The sequence below is a fragment of the Sapajus apella genome, unplaced genomic scaffold, assembly GCF_009761245.1.
Source record: "Sapajus apella isolate SASKATOON/1434 unplaced genomic scaffold, GSC_monkey_1.0 scaffold6, whole genome shotgun sequence".
NCBI lineage: Eukaryota > Metazoa > Chordata > Mammalia > Primates > Cebidae > Sapajus > Sapajus apella.
Genome location: NW_022436946.1, coordinates 10,964,580 through 10,992,246, shown reverse-complemented (window position 1 = coordinate 10,992,246; position 27,667 = coordinate 10,964,580). Strand labels below are relative to the sequence as shown.

At 40.8% G+C, this 27,667-nt stretch overlaps 1 protein-coding gene across 1 annotated transcript in view; it reads left to right on the top strand.

The window, feature by feature from the left end:
• Positions 1 to 27,667, top strand: part of HECA (hdc homolog, cell cycle regulator) — a 44,036-nt gene that overhangs the window by 661 nt on the left and 15,708 nt on the right. The window lies entirely within an intron of this gene.

Here is a 27,667-nt window from a genome sequence, read left to right as displayed (position 1 = left end):
TGCGTGGACAATGCGAGAGTCAGGAAGTGCTCACCCCGCCCCTCCGCCCCGCCTCGGCTGCTCCTTCGTGGTCCCCACGCCTGGCGGCGGGGACGGATCTCCGGCCCCTGCCCAGTGTCCGCGCGGGGGGCAGCCAGCGACCCACACTCCGAGGGGCGCCCGGCAGCGGCAGCGCTGCCCTGGGGCCCAGCCTGCTGCCTGCGCTGGCACTGCCCCGCCGTGTGTGCCGGGCCGAAGGGAGGAAGGAAGGGAGGAAAGAGCCGCCCAAGTTGAGAAGAATGATCCGATTGAAAACTTAGGCACCGGTTCATTCTTCCTGGGGCTCCCAGGCCGCTCGTAACACCCTGAGAGAAGGAGATCCTTAATTCTCCGCACACCCAGGCTTGCTGCGTCGATTGCCACAAGTGAAGAGGCCTCGAGACATTTAGGGCCTGTGTGTTTGCTCTTTAATTCTCTGGCTTGCTTGAGGAAGGAAGAGAATCTGAACTTGACTTCCGTTCCCAGCCCGGAGTTAAAAAAAAAAAAAAAAAAATCTTTCTCTGTGTCATTCTGCTTAACATTTTCAGAAGGAAGCCTCATAGTCTTAGGTAGTGCCTGAATGCTCCTTTTGAGGGGGCACTTAAGAACTGGCCAAGATGTGACAGGATTTCTGTTCTCACTACAGAGACACGGTGTTCGTTATAAGGTGCTGGGCAAACACTTTTACTTATTTGGACAGTTCTTTGAATTCCTTTAGTCAGGCATTTTTTCCAGAAAGACAATGTAGGTATTTTAATGAAGGGAGATTTGAATTTTTATATCTGGCTTTTAATTTACAGCTTCAGCTTTTGAAGCCATTCTTTGTGTAGATGAGGCACTTTTTAAACAGGGCACCTGCACTTATAAGCAGCCCACAGTGCTCTGAACAGAGGCGGCTGAATGTAGCCTGTTAGAACTGTAGGCCCCGTTGGCTGTGTCTCGGCAATATTGAAATAGGGAGATTTATTTATTTATTTTCAGGAACAAACTTGCCGCATTTGAGAATGTTTGAGAATACAAGTTTTGGCAGCCTGTGTTCTTCAGGTTCTTTTGTTTTTCTCCTGGCTTTAACCTTCATTTTGGTATTGATGTGGCAGAGAGAAAGGTGCTCACACTCTGGGTGGGACAGACTCATGGCTCAGCCATTTAGAGCTTTGTCATCTTGGAAAGGTCAGTCTCCTGAGCCTCAATTTCCTTGTTTGTAAACTTGAAATTACTGTAGGCTCTCTCCTAGAGTTATTGAGAGGCTTGGAGTGTCCCTTCCCTATTATGCTCCTAGTTCTTGTTATTTTAAAGGTTACATGTATAATGAGCTTCAAGTTTCTCACAGAGTGCATGAACAATGATGACAGCTTTCATTTATTCATTCAAAAAAGATTAACCACCTGCAGTGTTACAGGTACTGTGTTCAATACTAAGGGATCCAGCGGTAATCAGGAGGAGACATCCTGGTCCTCAGGGAGCTTGCATTCCCGTTCTGGTGGTGGTTTTGGTTTGCCCTGCCCCCTTTTCTTAGGCCTGTGTGAAGCTTCAAGTTTGCCGTTTCCTTTTTTTCTTGCTCCAAAAGATTAGACCACTTCAGGGTGGCGTGAGGAAATTTTTTTCTTAGGCTACTTGTACTTTCTAGTTGGTACATATCAAAGTGGGTAAGGGTTATTCTCTGAAGTGGCAAACTCAATATTTAGCAGCACAGCACGTGTATGTCTGTGTGACGCTATGTTTCTGATTAGGAGCTTATTTTATCAAGTGAAAGTGGGGGAGAAAAAGGAATGGGCCAAAATTCCCATTGTCAGGGTCAGAGAATATAACTTACATGAAGAGGAGTGAGCCAAATTTTATGATGCCCAGTTCTTGGTTCTGACATTGTGTGAAGTCTTCGTGAATGATTCACCTTAATTTGAAGAACCCCTCACTGCAATTCTGCAGTTAATGATAACCGAACTTGGATGCTGAGGACTCCTGTGTGCAAGATCAATGAATAAGGAAATTACAAATCCCTTTGTTTCTGTTAGGCTCTTTAAAGCTATACTTTATAAGGGGGAGGTGTGGGAGAGGTATTATTGGTAAATTTTTAAAGGAAGACGCAAGAGACGTGTAAACCTTCAGAATCAGCTAAGGACCAATGTTTGAATTTTTAGTGTTAACATTATTAGTAGTAGCATTTTAAGTGTATTTCAGTTTTTTGCTTAACTGTGACAGATTTTGTAATTACGAATATTGCAAACAAATCAAGTAATTATTCCCAGAAAGGAGGTACTTAGTATTCTTTGAAAACTTTTAAATAGTTTGTTTTCAGTGTTCAAGTCAGCTGTCTATATCTGCAAACATGCAAACTTAATGATTTCACTTAATAGTGTTTATTTGTAGTTTGGAGTTTATAGAATGGTTTTGTGTCTTGTAGCTCTTGGGCAGTGTGGCTACCAGGGCAGGGCAATATTAGCTCTTAGCTGTTCAGTTTGTCAAGTGGGCATAAACAAATACTCTATAAAAGGAGATGACTAGCTAGGGAGAGCTTGGGGAAGCTATGGTATAGTTATAGTTGAAGAAGTTGAACTGGTTGCAGTTATGTATCTTAAGTTACTATTAATTATAAGGATATTGTACCTCTAATAAGAAATTTATTAGGTACTAGTTTATGAGGCTTTTATTCAGGGATTGGAGTAAAAGAGCACTCCATCCTCTTCCTACATAGTAAACATCTGTCTGCCTATACTGTTTACATTTTCACTGTAGGTAGACAAAATTGCCAATGGTTATATTTAGAATCTAATAATCAAAAGGTAGATATGTAGTTTCATGGTGGTTCCATTAGGCCTCTACATTTTTGAAACCCTGATTATAGTATATCTAGTTTTCTATGGGCCTGGATCTTAAGTATTTATAAATTCCAGTTATTGGATGACCATGGTTCATCACTCCACTCATTCCTGACTTGCCAACGGAACCCATGGGCTGTAGAGTCTGCCTTAATTCATGGAACTGTTTCTACAGATGGAGTTCATTTGCAGAGTGATTGGCTTTGCGTTTGGTGGACCTAGATTCAAATCCTGGCTCCTCAAATTACTTGCCACATGACCTTGGGCAAGTCATTTAGCTTTTCGGAACCTTTGTTTCTGCGTACGTAAAATGGGATTAGTGTACCTACTCATATGGATGTAGTAAAATACCTATATCTATCTAGTAAATGTATTTAAAATAAATAGATTACATACATTAGAACAGTATCTAACTTACACTACCAGCTTATGAAGTGTTAGCTGTTTGTCTTAGATCCTGGAAATAGTGTGAGCAGAGATACATGTGCTGGAGGTTTACTGGAGGGTGCTCTTAGCATAATTCCTAGTGGAGGAGGGAAGGAAGCAGGATTGGGCAGAAGCAGGATTGGGCAGAGGCAGGAGTTGAACTGTGATGCTTCTGTAGCAGAGACCCCAGTTGATCCTCTTTTGGGGCGCTCTGGAGATGAGATGGCCTTTCAGAGTTATCTCACCTTAAATAATAGGGGCAGAGCCTTTTTCCACACACTCCCCCGACTCCCAGTGGAATGGTGATTTGGACTTCGTCTCCCTCCAGGAAGAGAGTATGACCTTGAGGATGGCGTCTCTTTACGTGGAAACCTTTATGGAGAGGGACTCAGCTGAGAGGCTTCAGCTCTGAGTGAAAGAGCCATTCTTATTCCGCTAGCATTATGGGTGTCTTCACTTAGACCACCAGTACCATTCACATAAAACTCAGATGTGGGATAAATGTTTCTCACTAACAACTAAATAGGCATTGCAGAGAAAACTGGGAATTAACCACCATTGTAACAATGTTTCCATGGGAAATTGCCTTCTGAATTCCATATATCTGTTTACAAGTAGATTTTTTTTGGAGTACCACCTGTTCCCTATGCACAGGATTTGTATTCTGTTGCATATTTAGGCCACTAAATACACTTTTTATAACCTAGGTTTGTAGTATATTTTAAATAGTTTCTTTTTAGATGTGTACTTTAATTCTACATTTAAAGTATGTATATCCTTCAAAAGGAAAATGAAAAATGTTTGCTGTTTATTTTCAAATCAGGGAGCATCTGTTGAGGATGTAAGTTATATAGAGCACCATTGTGATCTTAGAAAACATTTTCTTGCCTTACCTAGAAGTCAGTTTTTCGGGTCTCAAGAAGTATTTGCTACCTTCGGATGTTGTCTATAGAAAATGCTGCCTCATGCATCAAAGTTTCTTCCTGTACACTTTGTGTATTAAAGTGAAGAACTCTCTGTGCTCTGCTCATGGCGCTCTATGCGCAGTCTTGTCTTTCTCTCATTCTTTACTTGTTACAGGACCTATGACCTGTCCTTAAGTTCTAGAAACTAAACCTTCAATGTCAGTTTTCCTGTAAGTCCAAGAATATATTTTATTCCATGGGGAACTGAAAACGGGAGATAAAATGGGAAAATCTCTTGCAGCTTAATCCTCCTATGAGTTTACTTCAGGCTTTTGGCTATGAATAATTTAAAACACTTGAAGGTATCAGAAGAGATTCTTTACAGAAAAAAAAATCTGTCCTAATTTTGATCACCAACTTTTTGGCATTTTAAGGGCTTTATTTATTTGAAAATACTGTGTTATTTTATTATTTTACCAGTAATAAAATAAGCATTGTAGAAAAAAAGTTTTATTTGCCTTTCTGGTTAAACACATAATTCCACCACTCAGAGATCAACATTATTAATATTTTGATATATATTTTTGCAGCCTTTAAATTTTTTTCTCACAAAACTTTTCAAAGTACGTGTATAGTTTCTGCAAAAAGAAGGTCATATATTTTATAATCTGATTTTTACACTTAGAATACTTCGTGGACAGTTTAGCAGAGCAATAAATATACAGGTATATCATCATTTGTCTGTGCCTTGGAAATGTGATCATTCCACTATTGTTTACTTTTAGGTTCTTATTCATATATCTCCGGGCATTTGTCCACTTACTTACTTAGTTCATGTTTTAGTTTCTTTCTGCTGCTACAGCAAAATACCTCAGTCTGGATAATTTATAAATAATAGAAATGTATTTCTCACAATTCTAGAAGCTGGGAAGTCCAGGGTCACAATGCCAGCAGATTCTGTAGCTGGTGAGAGCCTATTCCATGGGTGGTGTTTTCTCACAGCGTCCTCACATGACCGAAAAGGTGAAAGGGATGAACTTGTTTCCTTAAGCACTTTATGAGGGCTCTAATCCCATTCCTGGGAACCCTCATGGCCTAAACACCTTCTAAAGGCTCAACCTCTTAAAACCGTTGCACTGGGGAAGAAGTTTCAGCATGAATCTTGGAGGGACACAAACATTCAAACTATAGCATGCACTTAGGAAAAATTCTTCCCTGTGGACTTGCTGTGTCAAAGGATGTGCATATTTTTTATGACTTTTAATACATCCTGACAGATTGCCCTATAGAAAGGCTGTACCAGTTTGACATTGCTATGATCGGAGTGCTTTTCCCCTTGGCATCATCATTTCCTGGTTTTTTTTAAAGGCATGCTGGAGAATTGCCGGTACCCCAAAATGTCTCAGCAACTGGAGGGCCCCATTTGCATCCATAATCTGGAGCAGATGCTATCATACCTAGGGGGAGTTTGCAAGGCTGGATGTATTTCTGCTGGGGACTTACATGGTCTTTAGTGATTTGGTGGTAAACAGAGATTTTAAAAAGTAGTAATGGTGTCCAGGCACAGTGGCTCACATCTGTAATTCCAGCACTTTGGGAGGCTTAGGCAGGTGGATTACGAGGTCAAGAGTTCGAGACCAGCCTGACCAACATGGTGAAACCCCGTCTCTACTAGAAATCTAGAAATTAGCCAGGTGTGGTGGTGGATGCCTGTAATCCCAGCTACTCAGTAGGCTGGGGCAGGAGAATCACTTGAACCCTGGAGGCGGAGGTTGCAGGGAGCTGAGATCACACCGTTGTACTCCAGCCTGGGTGACAGAGTGAAACTTCGTCTCAAAAAAAAAAAAAATAGTAGTAATGGTAAACAATATTTTGGTAACTGGTAATAGAGTTAGTGAAGGTGAAAGCATAGACCTTTCAAATTCTGTCTGCATCATGATTCTAATCTGCTGAAGTAAGGTCTGGAGTTTTTAAAGTTTTAGTGAAAAAGACTGGGTACTTCAGGTCTGGGTGTAAACCTAGTTGCCATAACTTACTAGCAAAGTGGCTTTGGGGCAAGTTATTTAAGCTTTCTTTGCCTCCATTTTCTAAATGCTATCCTTTGGGGTGTTTTTTTTTTTTTTTTTTTTTTTGAAGGAAAATAATATATCTGAAAGACCTTGGCATAGGGCCTGGCAGAAATGAGCCCTGTCAACAACAGCTTTGTAAATTTTGTGGTTTGTCCAACTTTATCCAACTAAAAAACTTGTTAACCCATTGTGCTGTTAAGAACAGACTCTGAGAGACATTAGGTTAATGTGGAAAAAGACTATAGTATGATGCAAGTTTTTATTCAAGGACTGCTTTGACTCAAAATGATTATCTACTCTTCCCCCATCTTCTCTTTCTTATCATAGTTTACTGGGGAAAAAATCAGATGATTTAGCTAAAAATCAGCAAACAAAAAGCAACATGTAAAATGTGTACATCTTTCTTATATAGAAATAAATGTAAATAAGTTATTTCATGTATTAAACAAGGACAGCTGTGAAAGAGCAGGAGTGTATGAGTGGCAAAATATTGGGTTAAATGTAAGTATTGGATTTGAAGATGGAGAAGTCAAATGAGTATATGGAGTTGTATAGCTGAAAGGAGGTGAGGAGCCTAGGATGTACTTTGGGGGATCAGCCAGGGCTTAGTGTTACGGAGAATTAAGCAAAAGACCCTTCCTTTTCTCTAGACAACTGCTGGAGAGTTCATCCATTAGATCCTCGTTCATTGTTTATGTACTCATCCTTTTACTGCACATTTATTATGTACCTACTGTGTCATATGACCGAGAAGTACAATGTTAAATTATACTTGGGGGCATTAGAATCCACACCCTCAAGGACTCACTGTGAAGCTGGCAGAGAGACATGGGAACAACAGGAGCCTTGATAATGGACTGTGGGTACCCATTGGAGAAAATGATGTCTCCTGGAGGAGGGACTTTTGAGCTGAATCTTAAAGGAAGAGAGACAGTGAATTCTAAAGATAGAGGAAGGATGTTCCAAACAGAGGGAGGTGAGAGAGGGCCTTGAGTTTTGGTTGGTCCAGGAGTTTGATGTGGCCAGTGTGAGGTGCCGTGGTAGGACTGGAGGCTGGAAAGGGGGCTGGGCCAGTCAAAGCTGGATATTTTGTAGCAAGTGTAGAACCGCCCACTTAGGTTTATAAGCAAGGACATGGTCAGCTGAATTTGAAAAGGGGATAATCATAGGTTGTTGACAAGTTTGTAAAATTATGTATTTTTACAGAATGAGTATATTTTAATACAGCTAATAAAGGATTGGAGGTGGAGCCTGCCATGGACCCTCAATTGTGGTTTTTCAGTGAAGCAGTGGGCACATGGCACTTGCTACTATTCTGCCCAGCAGGATGACAGTGTTGCAGGATCCAAGACTGCTGTATGGAAAGCCTGTCTTAATTGTGCGCAGCAGCAGCCCTGTGCCGTCTGAGCCATGTGAGGTTACTAATTGAGGTTAACATCAGAGAACTAGATGCCAAGGGGAGGGATTGGGACCATCTGAGCAGAGGAGATTTTTCTCTAGAGGGTAGGGGCTTGTCCCTGCGGTTTATTTTTCATACCTTGGTAGAAAGTGTATATCCCTGTGCCTAGTTGTACTAATTATCTTGTTTTGTCATTTTATTTTTGTCAACATCTTATCAGTTTTAAAAACAATAAATTCTGGTGAGGGGAGATGCTATTATTTTGTACAGAGTGACTGTGTGTATTTTGTATGTTTCAGAAAATTTCCAGTTTTCAGTGGTTACTGAAATAACAACTTGCTTTATTTGATCAACAGGATGTTTCAGCTTAATTGTACTTGAGATCTTTTATAAACTAGCAAAAAGTGAGTAGCATTTCTAATACTTTAAAATGTTATGATTTTTCAGACAAATTATTTTTGCTAGATTATACAGATGAGGATAATACTTGAAAGGTCTAAGAGTGAGAAATAAGAAAGATATTAAGCAGAGTGTAAAGTATGCAACAAGGAAGATGAGGTGTTAAATGTCATATAATTGCTTAGATTACATGTAATAAGAAAGCATCGTTCTCATATATACTCATAATACAGTGTATTTCATAGATTTAAATTGTCAGAGAGGAAAAAACTTTCTCTGCTCTCTTAGGCTTAGTGATTGAGGGTTTGCAAATTAAATTGACAAGAGGCAGATTACAAGATAAATGACATTTAATCATAGAAAAATGTGACTCAAAGGAGTGGTTAGAGGTGGGAGCTTGTATGTTATTTTAATAGGGGAAGGGGAGGGGAGAAAAAGGAACTTATGGGAAAACAGAGGACTTTCTGGAAAGATAAGTGGGCCTTCAGGAGAATATATGGAAGATACGATAGTTCTGTGGTAATAGCAGTTTAGTGTGGTGTAAAGACTTCTCATCTCTGGTGATGAGTCAGTTTTCCTTGGTTGCTCTTGGGGAGGGGATTTATGTTAATTGAATTCTTTTTGGGAGTGTCTGCTTTTAGGCCAGTAAGAGATTTCAGAAGCTTAAACACTTTCAGGTCTTTAATTTTTATGCCACAGTGGCATATTCTGGACCCCTTCAAAATATATTGCCACTCAAATCATATTACTCCTCTCCCTTCCTTGACCCAAGAGCAATTACAGATAGATAGGAAAAGATGGCCTAGGTGTTATAATTCACATTTCTTTTTGTTTCATTTTATTGGAAATTAAAAATAGAATGCCTTAAGGTCTGTTCCTTCATAACACTAATCAAGAGGATGAATTCAGATGAAAGTTAGTAAGGTATCAAATTGCTCATGTAAGTTAAGTAGCTACTTGCCACGTTTAAAATGTATATTTGTCCCTAGGGGTAAGCATAGGTTTGATTATACTTTAGATCATGTCCCCTCAAGTTATAAAGTCATCTCAGGAGAGTGTTTTGATGCAGTGTTGAAACTGAATCACAAGCTTTGTTTTCGTTTTATAAATGAGCACTCCTGAGTGTGGTGCTTATTTCAGTATAATATTTAGTATAACACAACTTCTTATTAAAGTAACACACTAGTTGTTATGCCTAACACAGCTGTGGGCAGAAGTGGAAACAGAAATGTACAAAAACAAATTCTGGCTATTTATTTTTATTTTTATTTTTATTTTTTTTTTGAGATGGAGTCTTGCACTGGCACCCAGGCTGTAGTGCAGTGGCTCAATCTCAGCTCACTGCAATCTCCGCCTCCTGGGTTCAAGCAATTCTCCTGCCTCAACCTCCCGAGTAGCTGGGAATTCAGGTGTGCGCCACCATGCCCAGCTAATGTTTTTGTATTTTTAGTAGTGACGGGTTTTCATCATGTTAGCTAGGATGGTTTCAATCTCCCGACCTTGTGATCCACCCGCCTCGGCCTCCCAAAGTGCTGGGATTACAGGTGTGAGTGACCGTGCCTGGCCTAAGTTCTGGCTATTTTTGGTTGGCAGTGGGTACAGTCTGTAATCTGAGAGTGGGAACCTGAGATGACTGGTGATGGGTGTCAATGAACAGACACGGAGAGCCTAGAGCAGTGCTGCCAGAAGCCGTGAAGAGGGCCTGGCATTGAGAAATAAGAATTGCCCTGCAGAGGCAGAGCTGTACATGCCTGAAACACAGGGGAAGCTCAAATAATTCTTCCATATGGTTTCCAGCTCCTTGGATCTGTTCTTACTAGGCAGTGCCTACCTGCCACAGTAACTTTCTTTACCCCAGTAATGATACAGTTCCGCTGTTAGACATTTACTTTTAGTAGTGAAGGTGATATGCTGCAGTGCAGAAGCAAATTAGGGAAGATTCCTGGGTGATTGGTGTGTTGGGGCTGTAGAACTCACAGAAGGGAGAAGCAGCCATTCCTGGTGACAGGAACAGTAAAGATGCCACAGCTCCCCTTTTGAGAGTTTAATAGGCGTCACGTGTGACATCTGCAGTCTGCAGTCTACATTTGAGTATGAGGACTCTAAGCTTCAGAGATGGCCTTCCCTTCTTGCAGGAAAGGCTTGGCTGGAGGGAAGTGTGCCTTACCCCCATGCTATATAGTTGGATTTTTGTTGATGTTGGGTCTATCTTGACTCACACACATGTACATAAATAATGAAAAACTATATGCAGGTTTTTAAACGAGAGGACTTAAATTCAATATAAAAACATCAATAGTGTTTTTATTACACCAGTACTGTTTTTATACTGAATAGGGACATTTGCATTACTTTTAAAAGGTCTTATGTGTCGGGCATAGTGTCTCACGCCTGAAGTCCAGGAGTTTGAGACCAGCCTGGGCAACATGACGAAACCGTACCTCTGCAGAAATACAAAAATTAGCCAGACATGGTGGTGCATGCCTGTAGTCCCAGCTCTCGGGAGGCTGAGGTGGGAGGATTGCTTGAGCCTAGGAGGAAGGGGTTGTAGCGAGCTGTGTCTAGCCTGGGCGACAGAGCAAGATGCTGTCTAAAAACACGAAGAAAGCTCTCTGGGCACGGTGACTCATGCCTGTAATCCCAGCACTTTGGGAGACCGAAGTGGGTGGATCACCTGAGGTCAGGAGTTCGAGACCAGCCTGGCCAACATCGTGAAACCCCCTCTCTACCAAAAATATGAAAATTAGCTGGGCGCGGTGGTGGACACCTGTAATCCCAGCTACTTGGGAGGTTCAGGCATGAGAATCGCTTCAACCCGGAAGGCAGAGGTTGCAGTGAGCCAAGATCACGCCACTGCACTCCAGCCTGGGCAAGAGCAAAACTCCGTCTCAAAAAAAGAATAGAAAAAAGCCTTATGTTTGTCATTCTGGTACTCGAACTGAAATTAAATGTGTAAAACAAGAAAATACTTGACCAGGGAAGCACTTCACTCACACATTGTACACATATGTTGATCTAACCATTCTATCACAGAAGGACTTCCTGGTGTCGGCTTGGGAGAGTGTGAACATTTGAACCGGCACTTCCTGTTCTTAATGGGCCAGAGTTCATAACTAGCATGTGATTATCTTTAGGATAAAGTCCTAGAAGTAGGATCACTGCTGTGATACATATTGTCAAACTGCTCCTAAGGAGGAGATTTGCCAGTTTACACCATTAGTGGTGATGCAGTTTCTTCACATTCTGTAATGTAAACTTCAATAACCATTTTAATCTTTGCCAATCAGATGGATGAAAAATCACATCTCGTTGTTATATTTGCATTTGTTGGATTGTCAGTGAATATCTTTTTATATGTATATGGATCATTTGTGCTTTTTTCTTGTTTGTGATTTTTGTCTATCTTACTTAAAGGGTGTTTGTGTTCTTACTGATTTTCACAAAGTGTATATTCAGGATACTTTTTGACATATGCTTTCCCTGGTTTATTATTTGTTTTTCAGCCTTGTTTATCGTTGTCTTTACTGGTTAGAAATTTTATAGTTTTGTATTATTATATTAACATCCACATAGAAGTAGAACCTCAATAAAGGTAAGGGAGCATGAGGAAAGTTGTGGAATTACTTGTAGGCAAAGCAGTTTGGGCATGGCATAAAGTTAGCAGCTTTGAGTTCATTTGTATACCAGTATACAGTAATGCTATTATATTTATGAGGTTGTGTTTGCTTTTTCATTTGGAAGGCTCTGCTTCTCAAAATTGGTTGCAACTGGCTGGGCACAGTGGCTCACGCCTGTAATCCCAGCACTTTGGGAGGGCGAGGCAGTCGGATCACTTGAGGTCAAGAGTTTGAGACCAACCTGGCCAACGTGATGAAACCTCATGTCTCTACTAAAAATACAAAAATTAGCTGGGCATGGTGGAGCATGCCTGTAATCCCAGCTACTTAGGAGGCTGAGGTGGGAGAATTGCTTGAACCCGGGAGGCAGAGGTTGCAGTGAGCTGAGGTCACGCCTCTGAACTGCAGCCTGGGTGTTAGAGCAAGACTGTCTCAAAAAGAAAAAAAATTGGTTGCAACTCTTGCTGCCCTCCCTTACCTCCTCTCTGAGTCTCTGCCCACTCACTGCTGTCCAGTCAAAAGCTGAGCTCCAGTGCGCAATACCTGTCTCTTGCACATTTCTAAAATCCTTTGTAGTTTTTTTCCAGCTATGTAGGACTTTGACACTTGTAGATAAAGACTTATTATTTACTTGTAATTACCTCTTTTCAAGAACAGGCTGCAAACTGAGGCCTCTTAAGGCTAAATTGCCCATAACTTGCTCATGATAACAAACTTCAATGCTGAATCATAAGAAAGTTCTCATTTTCCTCCTTCGGGCACTTGAACTGAAATTACATGTGTATATTAATAAAATGAGAACGTAGTACTCAATTGAACCAAGAGTTTATTCACACACCATGCATCATGCTGATCCAGGCAGCCTCTGTGCCTTCTCAGATGTCTGATTTGGAAGAGGCTTCCAAACTCATTCCTGTTCTAAAGAGTGTGAGATTTGGGAGACACAGGTTTTACAAGGCTGCCGAACCTTGCTAAGCCCAAGTTGGATCTGCAGAAAGTAAAGATAACATGGTATTGTTTGTGACGAGCTCTTTGCAAACCATAGAGCTGTTTGGACAAGCAAATCGTCGTGCCATCATTTGGGGATTTTAGTTTTTTCTAGGTGAGTTTTTGGTTCTCTGTGATGTGGTAGTGTGGCTGCTTCCCAGCCAGTGATGAATGCACACACTGATTTGTTGGAAGAACCAGTGCAGACCTTGGCTTTCCCCCAGGGAGTTTGCAGTGAATGCTGGTCTTCCAAATCTGTATTCTGCTGCTTTGGGGGGAGCCTTTGGTTTCTCTGCAAGTTTGGATCTGGGAGCTCTTGCTGTGCAAATTTTGCCCAGGGAATCTGTAGTATTCATTCTCCTGCTGGTCTCAGGGCAAGCCCAGTTTTTTGAATGAGACCTTCTGGAGCTGCTGCTGCAAACAGCCTTTCTGACCCCATAGTCGGGATAAACTGAGGCAACAGAAGCCTGGGGGAGGGTTCTTTCACCAGTGTGAGTATAGCCGCCTTTGGGATTGTTTCGTTGTGATCTATGTATCAATCCTATCCCCAAGCTCTCCTGATTTTGTTATAACAGCAGAGTTCACTTAGATTTTAACCATTTGATTAGCAGAGCCTTGCTTTTGGCCTGTTGTACTGCATGATTTACAGTGTGTGTCTGGATTTGTAATTATGCTTCACATAGTTTATATTTTGATTCACTTCAGGCTTTTCTGCTTTCTCCTCTTTACCTGCCTCTAGGACCATATGGAGTAGAAGTTTACATGTTGTTGTAAAGCATTTTGAAATGTTCACCAGACTTGCATGATTTCCTTACTTCCCTTTTAGCTTTTGCATTTTAAATTAGGTGATAGAATTGTGAATTTATCAAACTATATTGTGGATTTTATCCAAACAGTTTCTGTGGGTATGAAATACCAGTCATGTGTATGTATCAATATTTTATATGGAATCATGATCTTTCTTGGGGTTAGGTTGACAAAAAACAATTTGTTGGCTTCATCCATGAGAGATACTCAAATTTGAAATTTTTGACTTTGGAATAAATCAGTTTTCCTCAACTTATGTTTTAATGTTCTGTGATATATGTGATCTAAAGATAACTTTTAGGTTGGGAGTGGGGCTAAAAAAACAAAGAAAAAAGATCAAAAAGATGACTTTGAATAATTTTTATAGAATTAATTTTAAATATTTTTTTCTTGATGAATTTTGGCCATATGAGTTAGAATTCATTTAGAATATAATTACACATGTTGAGTATAATCATATTTAATATAACAAATTCTCTTACGGTAAGAAATCAGTTTTAGATTTTTTTTTGGTAACTCTTTGCAAATGTTACATTATTCTTCCCTTCTGGTTTTGAAATGAATAGTTTTGAGTCTTTGAGAATGATCGTACTATAAAATTATAATTGTGTGCCACAAAAGTTAGTAATTGGAAAAGGAATGAATGTTTAGTTAAAATATCACTAACTTAAACAATATCAATGGGAGTCTGTAATTGTAAGTTACTTAGTTTTCCTTAGAAATTTTATGAGGTAGTCTCTTGAAATCAAATCATATTATAGCAAGTTGCTTCAAGTTTGTATATGTGGTGAACTGCTTGGCTAAGACATGGTCATGACTGACTGTTGAGTCTAGTTTTCATTTTTACTGAGGTATGGATAAGGATTAGACATGCTCTCTTCTTTGACAGGTTTTTCCTTGCTGCTTGTTGGAACAGATTCTCTAACTTGCCTGTTGGTTGCTGATGCAGCTTTTCAGAAATAGGCTGGGCAGTGTGGCCCCAGGCAAAAGCTTTGTCTTTTCTCCCCAGAACCTAGCAGAATGACTGCCAGGGTAATCACTATAAAGCATTTTACCAGGTTATTTGGAAGGAAAGCAGGGGGCAGAAACAGTACATTTCAGGAAGTTCAGCAGGACAGAAAAGGCCTGTGGAAAACAAAGTAGTATAAGGATTTCATTTATTTTAGGGTATGGATAGGGTAAAGAAGTGAATTTAGCTACCTTGTGCCGAGGTTTTATTGATTTAAATACCAGCGGTCTTAAAATCATCTTGGGAGTTGGTATGTTAACTCAATCCGTTGACCCAAACAGAATGCAGGCAAGGCAGGCTGAACTTCTGTTTCTCCCTAGCAGTGGTGTTTCTGCTACTTAATATCTCCATACTGAGAGAATGGTGTTTCTTTGCATTCTTTCCAAGGAAAATCCTCCTCTTTTGAGTTTAGCAGTTCTATTAACTAAAGCAGATTGACCTCCTTGTTATTTTTAAGGAGTGCAAAGATTGGAGTCAGGAAACCTTTATACTATAATTGAGTTTAAGTACTTTTTAAAGTACTTATATTAAGTTGGTGCAAAAGTAATTTGCAGTTTTTGCTATTTTTTACCTACTTTTTAAGTACTCTAAGGATTACTATGAGTTTTGAACATTTTGAATAAGACACTATTCTTATACTACAATCTGGTTACACAAAGCTGTGGGGTCACTATCTCTCCAAATAAGCTGGCTCTGTGCTCTTGATTGTCCTATGTGCAGTGTGAGTGGAAATACAAGAGAGAAGGCCACTTACTGGTTACATGGTCTTGGCTACATCACCAAAGGAGCCTCCCTGTGTTCAAAAAGAGTTTGTGGAATCTGGACCAAAGTGATTTTCCTATTTCTATTCTGTGAAACTTTGATACTTTTAAGAAACATTTAGGATAAACTATGACACCATTATCTTCATTCTGATGTTCAGCCTAAACCAGGCATATTCTGGGTCCATGTTCTTTTGGGTGTTGACATGGCTTCTATTAAACAAGGAAATTATGACTCTTCTACTTTATAGCTATTAATGATGTGATGTGATTTCTTACTGATATCAGAGTATTAAAACCAGAATGGAAAAAACAGGTAAAATAGAAGCCTGTAATAATTTTTTTTTTTTTTTTTTTTTTTTGAGACAGAGTTTTGGTCTTTTGCCCAGGCTGGAGTGCAGTGACGTGATCTCAGCTCACTGCAACCTCAGCCTCCCAGGTTCAAGTGATTCTCCTGCCTCAGGCTCCTGAGTAACTGGGGGCCACAGGCGCACACCACCATGCTTGGCTGATTTTTGTATTTTTAGTACAGAAAGGGTTTCACCGTGTTGGGGAGGATGGTCTTGACCCCCTGACCTCATGATCTACCTGCCTCGCCCTCCCAAAGTGCTGTGATTACAGGCGGGAGCCACCGCAGCCAGCCAGAAACCTGTGATTTTTTATTAGTTTGAATCTCAGGCTGGGTAGACTTGGGGGTTTTAATTCAAAGTAAGGAAATGGTGAATCTAGGAGAATAGACTAAATATATTAAGAGAATGTTAAAAAGCCCAAGATGTTAACTATAGTTGAAGAGCTGGGTGTGTGTGTGTGAAGCTTCCATGTTTATTTTGACAGAGTGGTTTGCCTGAGTAAAAGTTTGTATTTAAATCCTAATCTAAGCAAAGAAAAACATGTTTAACTGAATGTAATTGCCTTGTGCTCAATTTGCTACTCACTTTGGAGCAGTTTCACACACTAAAATAACATAAGGGAGGTTAAATTAAATCAAAGGTTAAGACAGATAAGCTTAAGTGAGCTCATTGTAGCTTCTATACTAATGAAAACAAGCAGATAAAATATTTTTGTAAGTACTAGCCTTTCTTTATGTGTAGTGCTTAGTGTCTTTATTTTTTGTAGAGAAAAGATCTTAAAAATATTTAAGGAAATTTATATTAAAACCTTTTGAGTTTTCATTTAAATAATACTTGCTAGTTAATCAGGAAATGATTCTTAATATTTTTTTATTTTTAAGTTTTATGGGTACATAGTCATGTATAGGAAATGATTCTTAAATACCCTGTGAATTTGAGGTACAGTGTGGAGCATCAGTGGGCTGCAGTTAGCCTCTTTGTCTGCTCCTGTCTCTTCTCATCTAATTTCCATGTTACAGTTACAGGGATGGGCCAAGGCTGAAGCAGAGACTTTACTTGTGGCCTATCCGGTGATCAGATGGAAAAGCAAGGCTGGAGCCTAATTATGGAGCTCCTTGAAGATGATCCAAGAGCTTGGAGCATTAGTCTGAGTTTCTGAGGTTTCTGAATGTGTATATGACATGATCATAGTCAAGTTTTCAGAATGTTCTTTTGAAGGTTTCAATCAAACTTTTTTGCTCTGTATCTTCTAAGAGAGTTAGAAAAAAAAAAACCCAGCATTCTTGTGCATTTTTAAGTTGTCACACCCGGTTTTTTAAAGGCTTTAAATAGATGGCTGAGGATACAGTTTCCAGTTTATTGTAAACATTGTCATTTACCTTTATGCAAACAAAATCCTAATTATCATAATAACTTGGTAACCATTATCCATTTAAAAAAATAGGATTTTTTTTTTCCAAGTTGGAATTTTGTTTTCTTGTTGCCCAGGTTGGAGTGCAGTGGCACAATCCCAGCTCACTGCAATCTCCGCCTCTCAGGTTTAAACGATTCTCCTACCTTAGCCTCCAAGTAGCTGGGATTACCATGGCGTGTGCCACCATGCCCAGCTAATTTTTGTATTTTTAGTAGAGATAGGATTTCACCATGTTGGTCAGGCTGGCTACTCCTGACCTCAGGTGATCCTCCTGCCTCAGCCTCCCAAAGTGCTGGGATTAACAGGCATGAGCCACTATTTCCATTCAGTTTGTGCTCAGAATTTGATCCTAAGACAAATTAATAAAAGGGTATTGTCCTTTTATTAATCATGGTATATTTTTCTATAACAAAATATGTATATAAGCGTAAATTTTTATTAAGATGAACTTCTGGGATGGTAGAGTAAGGGCCTCCAGAAATTCACTCTTCCATAAAAGCAATGAGAACACTGACAAGAATTACCAAAATCAACTGTTTCACAACTTTGGAAGTTAACCAAAGGCTTGTAGTAATTCTAAGAGTCTTCTTTCAAGAGATGACTAAATCATAATAAGTGAGCTTGTGGTATTTTAACTTGTGTTGATCCCACTCCCTTTCCCTAGCTCCTGGTATCTTTCAAAGGAATGTAAATGTTATGTAAGTAGTTGTTATACTGTATTTAGGGAATAATGACAAGAAAAATAAGTCTGTGTATGTTCAATACAGAAACAACCATCTTTTTTTTTTCCCTGAATATTTTCCATTGACAATTGGCTGAGTCCATTGATGTGAACCCACAGATATGGAAGACAGACTGCATATGAATGGGGTTGAGAGAGAATCCTAGCTACCTAGAGCATGTGTGATGTACCAAAACAGCGTTCTGATTCACATTCCATAACAAAAACTGTTGACTGGTTTAATAAGACACAGTGCCGGCCAAACTGCCCCATTGGAACTCTGATCTAGGGGATGTGTAGACATCATATCACCTATTAGTTGAGCTTTTAGAAGATTTTGAAAGCAGGGAGTTGTGGGTTGTATTTTCTAACAGGTGGTCTACAGATGACTCATATTGCCAGTTTATCATGCAGCCTATGCATTACCTGTTGGGTAGACTAGAGAAGGGGTAAAGTCATTAGTCTTTTCAGCAGAGGTAAGGGGAAGGGGCCAAATCAGCCAGGGCCTTTGGCCTCCAAGCACCATTTTGGGCCTCATCAAGAGAGAAGAAGCAGGTCCAACATTTGGGAACACTGCATTGTAACTTACATAGTAAATGGAAATCACATAGATAAAATGTAAATAAGGAGGTTTGACTATTGCCACATTTTGTGTATTTGTGCTGACAAAAGAATATTAATATGGATAATCAAAATCAAGCGTATTTTGCAAAATCAAGCAAGGATAATATTGGAATATAATACTAAAGACTGACATGATGTTTTTAAAAATAATAGCATTTAATAACTGGTTGGACAGTTTCTTTGTAGTTGTACATATACAGTCATGCATTGCTTAATGACAGGGATACATTCTAAGAAGTATGTTATTTGGCAATTTCATCATCAGGCATACATCATACAGTGTACCTGTACTAAAGTATAACCTACTACACACCAAGGCCAGATGGTATACCCTGTTGCTCCTATGCCACAAACCTGTAAACAGGGTTGTACTGAATACTGTAGGCAGTTGGAACACAATGGTATTTCTGCATCTAAACATACAGAAACATAGAAGAGGCATAGTAAAAATACAGCACAAAAGATAAACAGTGGTACGCCTATGTAGGACACTTACACATGAAAGGAGCTTGCAGGACTGGAAGGTACTCTGGGTGAGTCAGTGAGTAAATCTGAAGGCCTAGAACATTACAAAACTGTAGACTTTTATAAACACTGTATACTTAGGCTACCCTAAATGTGGGGAAAAATGAGGTAGGTATACTAGGACGTCACTACGCAATAGGAATTTGTCAGTTCAGCTATAATCTAATGAGACCACTGTTGTGTATGGAGTTCATTGTTGAATCAAACGTCATTATATGGCACATGACTATATATGCACACATACATGTACACACATATATACTGACACATATGCTTCATCTGGACTCCTCTTCCCATTTTATGATAATGTGATTTGGATCCAAGAACTCCTGGATCTACATTTCCTTCAGAGCACGTTATGCAGTACATGTATGTACATAATGCTGTGTAGTTTTCAATGATTTAGTACCCTCAAGATCTAAATCTCCAAACAAGAGAAAAGGCAGCCTGCTAATTTGTTTTCTAGTACAGTGTGATCCCGTTATATGCAAATTGTTTTATGCAAATTTCAACTAATCCTATATAAGTAATATTAATAAAAGCTTCACATTGTGTGCAAAATTTCAACAGGCATGTTTTCCCAAATTAGGCATGAAGCCATTTCATATTTTCAAAGCTGTCAGGTCAACTGAATTATAAAAATGCTTTCTTACCCAGTGGTACCATTTATATTTTTTATATTTTATATTTTAATATTTTATAAATGTATTTATATTTTTTTAAAAAATATCTACTAACTTGTGGTGATATTACATGAACTCTTCTTGTTGCTAGAATTTCTGTAAGGATTTTGGTGACATTTGTATTACTATTTTTATATTCAGTGTTATAATTTAAAATCTTCATTATAGCTTTTTTTTTTTTTTTTTAATTTGACAGGGTCTGGCTCTGTTGTATAGGCTGGGTGTAGTAGCATGATCTTGGCTCACTGCAGCCTCTGCCTCCAAGGCTCAAGCGATGCTTTCACCACAGCCTCCCGAGTAGCTGGGACTACAACAGGCCCATGCCACCACACCAGGCTAATTTTTGTATTTTCTTTTTGTTTGATTGAGACTGGATCTCACCATGTTGCCCAGGCTGGCTTTGAATTCCTGGGCTCAAGTGACCTTCCTGCCTCGGCCTCTTAAAATGCTGGACTTACAGGTATGAGCCATTGCACCCAGCCTGTAGCTTTCAAAATATCATCTAAGTGTGCTGATGCTGAAAAACATCCTGAAAATCAGTAACTTCGGAACAGAAATTAGATGTGATAAAAGATACTATGACATGACATGCTATTTATGAAATAAAACTCAGACGTATTCGAGTTAATGCTGATACGATTAAAAAGTATGAGTAAAGCAAAAATACAGCACAGTAACTGAATGTGTATGTGTTCTGAGCGTACATTCCCCAAACTCTGCCCTTAGACTGGAATAATCTGTTCTGAATTATGTAAGTTCTTCAGGACCATGTCCCATGAATAAAATGCAGCCATGCTTTATGAATCTCTGTTACCCATGTTAGGGAAAGACGGCTTAGGATTCAAAATACATACTGTTACAGAACAGGGTCCCGATCCAGACCCCAAGAGAAGGTTCTTGGATCTCGTGCAAGAAAGAATTCAGGGCAAGTCTGCAGTGCAAAGTGAAAGCAAGTTAAGTAAAGGAATAAAAGATTGCCTACTTCATAGAGCAGCCCCAAGGGCTGCTGGTTTCGCACTTCATGGTTATTTCTTGATGATATGCTAAACAAGCGGTGGATTATTCGTGCCTCTTCTTTTTAGACTATATAAGGCAACTTTCTGACGTTGCCATGGCATTTGTAAACTGTCATGGCACTGCTGAGAGTGTGGCAGTGAGAACGACCAGAGGTCACTCTTGTCACCATTTTGGGTTTGGTGGGTTTGGCCGGCTCCTTTACTGCAACCTATTTTTATCAGCAAGGTCTTTATGATATGTATTTTGTGCCGACCTCCTATCTAATCTTGTGACTTAGAACGCCTTAACTGTCTGGGAATGTAGCCCAGTAGTTTTCAGCCGCATTTTACCCATCTCCTATTTAAGATAGAATTGCTCTGGTTCACACACCTCTGACAGTATTTGTCTAACAAATTTGTCTGACGCTGAGAAGAACATCTTTACAGGGTTAAAAGAAGATACTTTTGAAGGTCTCCTTTTCCTTCTACTTCTTTGAAACTAGTCAGTTAAGTATTGAATGAATTGTTTTATGCATGCCATAGTACTGCTTTGTTGTGAAGAAGAAATCTACTTCTTGCCCTTCATAAGCTTAAAGTACACATAAAAAGTCATGACTGACAAAAGTGTAAGTTGGGAGAGCATGCAAGTGGCACATTCGGCCCAAGAGTTGATATAGAGGGCTATAGAGAGAGGAATGGTACTTTCCCAGCTAAGAGGGGCTGGCACCTCTCTGGGCTTGGGATAGTGTGGAAGGGATTTGGGCTTGGGACAGGATTGAGGAGAGGCACAGGCGAAGGAGGGTGTGTGCCTGTATGTAGTGAAAGGAGCAAATGAGAAGGGGTGAAGATAACACTGAAGTGCTCATCTCCTGGTGGGCTTGGCCAGCGTTGTAGTTAACGTGGAGAAAGGAGGATGGATGGTCACTTCCTGGTTGTGACTTTCCTCTGAACTTGTTCAGAAATCCCTTCATTTTTATGACAAGTAATCTAAAGTGATATGGCACTTATTAACAATTGCTTATAGTTAAATAGTGCTCAGCTAGGTACAGTGGCTCACACCTGTGATTCCAGGACTTTGGGAGGCCAAGGTAGGATCACTTAAGCCCAGGAATTAAGACCAGCCTAGGTAACAGAGTGAGATCCCACCTCTACAAATTTTTTTTTAAGTGAGTTGGATGTGGTGGCATGCACCTGTAGTCCCATGCTGAGGTGAGAGGATGGCTTGAGCCTGGCAGATCGAAGCTGCAGTAAGCCATGACCACACCACTGCACTCCAGTGTGAGCAATGGAGTGAGATCCTGGCCCAAAAAAAAAAAATTGGTTCTTAGGTGTCAAGCACTGTTCTAACTACCTTAATAACTTCTCTTTCTCTCTCTCTTTTGTTTTGAGATGGAGTCTTGCTCTGTTCTCCAGCTGGAGTGCAGTGGAGTAATCTCGACTCACTGCAGCCTCCGCCTGCCAGGTTCAAGCAATTCTCCTGCCTCAGCCTCCCGAGCAGCTAGGACTACAGGTGCACGCCACCATGCCCAGCTAACTTTTATATTTTTAGTAGAGACGTGATTTCACCATGTTGGCCAGGATGGTCTCGATCTCATGACCTCGTGATCTGCACACCTCACCCTCCCAAAGTGCTGGGATTACAGGCATGAGCCACCACGTCTGGCCACTTTAATAACTTATTTATTCCTCATGGCAACTCTTTGGCGATAGGTATTAATACTATTATTTTTGCTAATTTACAGGTACAGAAACAGAGGCACAGGGAAGTTAGGTGATTTGTCAAAGGTCTTTAATAAGTTGCAGAGCTGAGTCACATCCAGTCAGGCTGGCTCTGTGTCATATACCGCAGTCTGGGTCGGGAAGCTGGAGATGGAGGACACTGGCCAGAAATTCATACCCTAAGGGGGCCATGCTCTCTGCAAACACGGGGATTTGTTCCCACATAAGAGGAATAATCAGCGATATAATAAAAGTTTTGAAACTCTACAATTTTGTTTGTGACCTAGATGCCAAAAGGAGGGTAGCAGGGATGATGTTAGTTTGAGGAAGTGAGGATGAGGGTCAGGCTCTGCCCTGACAGAGGAAGCCTGGATGAATCTAGGAGACCTAGCTGGAGCTCTGTGGCTGCCTCCCCAGCAGCTGGGCTGGTTCTCCCCAGGGGTTCACCCTCTCTAGCACTATGGTCACCATCAGAAGACTAAGTCTGGTTGGATCATTCTTTTCTTCAACAGAAGATTTATTAAACACTTATTTACATAGTAGTGGGTTTATAAGGATGAATGTGACTAAGCCTCTAATTTAGATTTTGCCTGGAAAGCCTCTTAGGACTTAAAAAGACTCTCCTTACCTTCATTCCACCCAACTCCCCACGTGCTTATGATGCAACTGTTTTAAGAGGGATAAAAATATTTAACTCACAGTTAAAAAGCTGAAAATAGCAATGTCTGGTTTATGGGGCTCCTCAGTGTGAATGAGTTTGTCAGGGGGCTTGGGCTCATTGGGCAGTCAGTGTGTAAATGACTGCTGTCAGATCCTCTTTCAATAGATGACGAACACAGAGTTCTGAAGTGAGGGTAGGATGCAAGGTAAGAAAGCTGGAGAGACAAGATAGGCTTGGCCCAGGTGACCTCAGCCTGGCTGCCCTGTTGTCCAGAGTTGAAACTCTGAGATTTGTACCCAGAATCACATAAACCCTGTTTATTTTAACTTGAGCAGGAAAAAATAGAAGCTGGGTACTAAATACTTGATGATGAACCTAAAATATAGGCCCTGGAGTGTTTATATACTTTTTAAAAACAGTGCTAACTGTGTGTAAAGGAGAATTTTTCTGTTTTGCTTATTATGTTATCACAGTTTAGATTATTGCTGTAAGGGAAGTTGGTGGCACAAGTGTGGGATACCCTTCTCCCATCTCTCCTGTTGAAGATTTAGTTGTATCAGATCAATCTGTGTTCCATTTATACCTTTGTGGGACTGCTATTCTCTTTTTTTCTTTGGAGATAAGGTTTTGCTCTATTGCCTAGGTTCACTGCAGCCTGTTTCCTGGACTCACTTGATCCTTCCACCTCAGCCTCTTGAGTAGCTGGGACTATAGGCACATGCCACTGAGCCCAACTAATTTAAAAAAATTTTTGTGGTGACAGGGTCTCACTATGTTGTCCAGGCTGTTCTCTAACTCCTGCCCTCAAGCGATTCTCCCGCCTCAGCCTCCCGAGTGCTAGAATTACAGACGTGAGCCACTGTGCCCGGCCATACTTGCTTATTTTCTAAACAGCTACTGTATGGCATGTTCAAAACATTAGAAGAAGTAGAAAACATTGGAGTAATTTGCATTTATCTGGGAAGTGAAAAACACAGGTTTAAAATTATGGTAGAAGTGGCATATGAGAGTAAACATTTTTATGGAACTTTACTGTTTATAAAGTGTTTCTATGTTCATGAGCTGAATAGGGCAAGCATTTTATCTCCACTTTACAGATGAGGAAACCTGCTCAGAGTCAAATAACTAATCAGGAGCAGAACTGGCACCAAACACCTCTCTTCTGTTGTTCTCTGCTGCTTTTCCAGTTTGGACAGTGTGTATGTGTGGTAGGGGGTGGTGTGAATGAGGGAGGAAAGTATGTTTGAACCGAGCCTTGAAGGAAATCATGTCCGAGTTTAGAGGCCAACACACCTTGGCGAAAGCATTGTCAGACATCTTCTGACTGTTCCCAAGGCCCACCCTGTTACCCATTTTACCTGCCTCCCTGGGAGCCTCGCCCTGCTGGTGTGTAATAGGGTGAGTTGTCTGTTGTGCATATTACTGGGTATTTCACATACTCTTGGCCTTGTATTTGTTTTTGAAGCCTACCCGCAAGGCCACATCAAAGTGGCTGACTGTAAACAAGCAGGGCGGGCAAGTTGGAGTGGGGGTTCTTTATACAAGGAAGAGTCTTGCTGGTTAGGAAACAGTGGAGCGTAGCTGTGAACATGAGACTGTTAAAACGACAGGAACAGGGCACAGCTGTGATTCCTTGTCTGTGTTCCATGCGTGCACTTCTGTTAGATCATTAGGGCTCTTAGCTTAAGACCTGGTGTGTAGGAAGTGCTCAGTATTGGTTCAATGCTGTATTCGCTGCTTTTTGAAAAGATACAGAATTTTCCCTCTCTTAATCTACCCTTCTTTAATGTGAAAATACTTTTCTTTTCTTTTTTTTTTTTTGAGATGGACTCTCACCCTATAGCCCAGGTTGGAGTACAGTGGCGTGATCTTGGTTCACTGCAACCTCTGCCTCCCCGGTCCCTGTTCAAACAGTTCTCCTACCTCAGCCTCCCGAGTAGCTGGGATTACAGGCACGAGCCACCATGCCCAGCTAGTTTTTGTATTTTTTAGTAGAGATGGAGTTTCACCATGTTGTCCAGTCTGGTCTTGAACTCCTGACCTCATGATCTGCCTGCCTCGGCCTCCCAAAGTGCTGGGATTACAGGCGTGAGCCACTGCACCCAGCTGTGAAAATACTTTTCAAATAAATGTCAAGTCACTCTCAGCATTTACCCTTGGAATATTGTGAATGCAAAGATTAGTTAGGTCTTCCTTTGATCTAATTTGATTTTATTATTCTTGGGTTAGTAATATTTGGTTACTGTGGTTACATTTCAGTGATGTTCACTTCAAGGCTCTTCATATGAAGGATCAAGATAAAAACAACTAAACTTAATAATTGACCAATTAACATTTTAAAGGACTCTAAAGGTCACAGCCTAGGTGACTGGTTAATTTACTCAGTTTCAAACCTCTCTTCTACTTCTTGGCGTGCTTCAGTACATTCAAGTCTTTCTGTCCAGGATTATAGCTCTCTTTTTCCCTTCTGCTCCTCTTGTCATGTGTGGGTTTGGTGAGCCAGTGTCTGTAATGCGACTTTATTCAATACTGGAGTTGTACAAAGCTGGGGCCCAGTGGTACCAGGAACACTAAGATGAGTAAGAGGCTTCCTCTCCTGAGTCGTCAGCTGGTGGGGATCCATGATGGGGGCAATCTGGTAAAATTGGTGTGTAGAGAGGTGGGCCTTGAAGGATCAGAGTGGGGAGGAAGTTGACTAGATGCCCGGTGCTGTTCTCAGCACTTCATGCATATAGTTTTTTTCGTTTCATTTTTCTGAACCATTTGAGGTACATTCTGTTGTTTTTTGCATTTTATACAGAAGAAATTGACACAAAGAGAAGTTAAGTAACTTGTCCAAGAGCACTCAGCTCATAAATGATCCTGCCTTGATTCCAACTCAGGCGATCTAGTTGCGGAGTCTGAACAGTGAATGGCTGAATGGAATTTGGACCAATGAAGATTAAGGGGAAGCCACAGTGATCAAATATTAACATGGAGGTAGACAAATTGATTTAGGGCCATTTTGCTGAGGCTTTGGAATCCTATACCTGAAGGGGATAATTGTAATATATGACAGAACTGATATTTGTATAGGCTTTATGGGTCCACATTGCCACCACCTCTGCTGATTGATTTGGTGAAACGTTGTGTCTGTTGTTCAGTGTGCAGGGATAAGGTTGGGAAGCTTGTTGAGAAGAGGAGTCCCATGGTCTGTTCCCTCACCTATAAGACATAAGCTGTCCTGAGGTTTTGGCCTGCATTCCCTGAACATGGTTAAAGCTTAGCCTCTGCTGCTTCTGTCCCCTGCCCATGCTCTTTCCCTGCCCTACAGTTATTCTCTGGAAATAAGTTTCCTGGGTCTCCCTGTTTCTGCCTTTTCACCTCACTGTCCACCTCTAACCTGCCCTCTATCATCCCACTAGAGCTGTTCTGCCTGAGGAGACAGTACCTGGCTCACTGCTTAATTTGACTGGGACTTTTCAGGCTTATAGCATCCAGTTCGTTGTCAACCAGGGGTGATTTTTGCCCCCTAGGGGCTACCTGGCAGTGCCTGGAGACATTGAGAGGGGCTGACCTCTACGGGATAGACAATGAAGTTGCTGGTAGACATCTGAGAGGATGGCCATTTTGCAGTTCTCCATTCTTTTTGTTTGTTTTTTTTTGAAAGGAAGTCTTGCTGTGTCACCCAGGTTGGAGTGCTGTAGCGCAATCCTGACTCAGTACACATCTCCTGATTCAAGCAATTCTCCCACCTCAGCCTCTGAGTAGCTGGGATTACAGGTGTGCACCACTACACCCAGCTAAGTTTTATATCTTTAGTAGAGAAGGGCTTTCACCGTGTTGGCCAGACTGGTATCAAACTCCTGACCTCGTGATCCCGCCTGCCTTGGCCTCTCAAAATGCTGGGATTACAGGCATGAGCCACCATGCCCGGTCACAGTTCTGCATTCCTAAAACTGCCTTCTGACTGCCTGCACGTAATTCTCTCCTGACTTGTTTTTCAGTAAATTCCCAGTTCATTTCTTACCAATCTCTAGGGGGATCTTCTCCTCCAGCCTTGGTTCCAATCCGTGCATCCCAGGATTCTTTCCCTGGCCTCTGGTCTCTCCCCACTCCTCACATTCCTCTTGGGCGTCTCATTAGTCCTAGGGATTTAACTTTCATCTCTGGGTGAATGACCCCACATCTGTATTCACAGCTCTAGCTCACTTGAGCTCCAGTAAAATTCATGTCTTCTCCACCTCAGTGGTGCACAGGCATTTCCAACTCAGTGGTTCCTAAATAGAGCAGCCAAAAGTCTTCTTCCATCCTCCCTGCCCCCCTCCCACATTGCTGTCCATCAGCTTGGGCATACACACACACACACACACACACACACACACACACACACACACACACACACACACACACACACACACTAGTGTGCACGCACTCTCTCATCACAGTCAACTAACAACAAGAACAGCAGCAACAACATTAATGATCCTTTATGTGCCAGGTGCTGTGCTAAACTCTTTATAAGCATTTTTTATTTAATCTTCAAAAAATCTCTACAGGGTAGCTACTATAATTATGCTTATTTATGGTTGAGGAAATTGAGGGTTAAACAGATGAAATAACCAGTTCACTTTTACATAGCTAGTATTGCATGGAACTGGGACTTACACATCCACATCCTTTTTTTCTCATAAAAAAAAAACAGATTTTATTTTTTAGAGGAGATTTAAGTTCACAGGAAAAACTGGAAGTATAGAGTGTTCTCATATACCTCCTGCCCTCC